Source organism: Notamacropus eugenii, chromosome 1, assembly GCF_028372415.1.
Source record: "Notamacropus eugenii isolate mMacEug1 chromosome 1, mMacEug1.pri_v2, whole genome shotgun sequence".
NCBI classification, from domain to species: domain Eukaryota; kingdom Metazoa; phylum Chordata; class Mammalia; order Diprotodontia; family Macropodidae; genus Notamacropus; species Notamacropus eugenii.
The window spans coordinates 741,969,908-741,972,166 of record NC_092872.1 but is presented as its reverse complement, the minus strand read 5'-3'; positions in this window follow the sequence as shown (position 1 = coordinate 741,972,166).

The window sequence follows — 2,259 nt, the reverse complement described above, 5'->3', positions numbered from 1 at the left end:
TGGCTGTTGTTTGTTACTCATGCTCAAAGAGCACCAGGATATCAGGAAGGTGGTGCCATGACTTGTAAATGAGTTGGATTTTAGTGGGCTGTGCGAAGTCACCAGCCTCACTTTCTTCTTTGGAGCCATCTGGGTCCAGTGACCAGATATAGATCAGGATGACTGAAGATAACCCTGATGAGGATGGTAGAGTCCAAATCTAAGGAGCTCAGCTGGTGAGAAATGAGGTGACTTACTCACGGCCACACAGTCAATTCCAGAGGCAGGGTTCAAATGAAGGTCTTCTTGAGTCAAAGACCAGTGCTCTATCCAGTCCCCCCCAACCTGCTTAAGCCATCATTTTGTCTTAAAGAATGGCAAGGACTTTAATGTATGAAGGTTACTAAAGGTCAACTCTTCTACAAGGAGAGAATGACTAGCAAGATGTAGAGCAAAGGTAAAGGACGGTATAGGTCTGGCTTTGGGAAGCATTAGCAGTCTAATTTGGCTGGAATTGATGGGGCATGAGTGGGAGCAGGGGATGCTAGAACTGGAAAGGTATGTGGGAGTCAGATTATGAAATGTATTTTCATTGTATTTTATACTTATACCCAATACACACATATATAGGAGTGTGTGCATATATACATATATAGATGCAGCATATATTCCTACACAAGGCGTTCCAAAAATCTTAGTGTGGCCTTAAGCTTTTTGTTGGCCAGTCATTTTTTCAGTTGTGTTGGACTCTTTGTAACCCCATTTGGAGCTTTCCTGGCAAAGATACTGGAGTGGTTTGCCATTTCCTTCTCCAGTGCATTTGATAGATGAAGAAACTGAGGTAAACAGGGTTAAGTGACTTGCCTTGGATCATACAAGAAGTACATATCTGAGGCTAGATTTGAACTCAGGAAGACTCTTCTTCCTGACTCCTGGTGCAGAAGTCTATTCACTGGCTATTTTATGCTATTCAAGCTCAATGTGCATTTTACACCCACATCATAGAAGGTGCTGTGCCCTATGAGCAAAGCAAAACTAAAGTAGCTTAAAAGAAACACAAGGTGACTTAAAGTAGCTTAAAAGAAACAAATCTAGAGAATCCACCTCAAATATTTTGGGTAGACAGGCATTGAGACAAACAGACACACAGACAAATCAGCATATGCATAGTAGGAGAGATTTTATGGCAATATGATTTTGTTGATAGAAAGCCAGTGTTAGAGATGGGAAAGCTTGACTTCAAGACTTATATTGACTATGTGATCTTGGACTTTAATCTTCTGTTGGAGAAGAGAATAATAACTGGAATATTTCCCTGTGTTCCCTTTTTCCTATCAGTGAGGTAAGTTTTTCCTGCAACCTCATTCTTTTTTTCTTAATATTTTAACATCCCCAATTACATGTAAAAACAATTTTTAATATTCATTTTTAAAACAAGTTCCAAATTATTTCCCTTCCTCTGTCTCCACTCCCATCGTTGAGAAGGCAAGCAATTTGGCATAAGTTTTACATGTGTAGTCATGTAAAACATATTTCCATATCAGTCACATTGTGAAAGAAAACATAAACCAAAAAACCCCCTCAAGAAAAATTAAGAAATTAATATATATGTATGTGGATATACATACATCCATACACACATATACATACATGTACATAGACCATGGACATGGGTAGCATTTTTCATCATAAGTCCTTCAGAGTTTTCTTGGATCATTGTGTTGCTGGGAACAGCTAAGTCATTCACAGCTCATCAAGTTACAATATTACTGTTCCTTTGAACACAGCATATTTCACTTTGCATCAGCTCATATAAGTCTTCCCAGGTTTTTCTGAGAGCATCCCACTCATATAGGATTCCATCATAATCACATACAACAGTTTGTTCAACCATTCCCCAACAGATGGGCATCTCTTCAATTTCCACTTCTTTGCCATGAGAAAAAAAGCTACTATAAATGTTCTTGCACATATAGGTCCTTTTCCTTTTCTTAACCTCTTTTGGGCCACAGAACTAGGAGTGGTGTTTCTAGGTCAAAGGGCATTCATGTTTTTATAGTCCTGTGGACTCAGTTGGAACCTCATTCTTGAGGAAAGGCTTAGACCAGCCCATTCTTCATTCTCCCAGATCTCAAACTCCCCTCACTTTGACTCTCAGCTCTCCTTTAATGTATATTGTCTCCTTGCCTTAGTGTATAATCTCTTTAAGGGTAGACATTGCTTCTGTTTTCGTACATCTATATCTCCAGCTATTAGCAAAGTGCCTGACACATGGAAGTG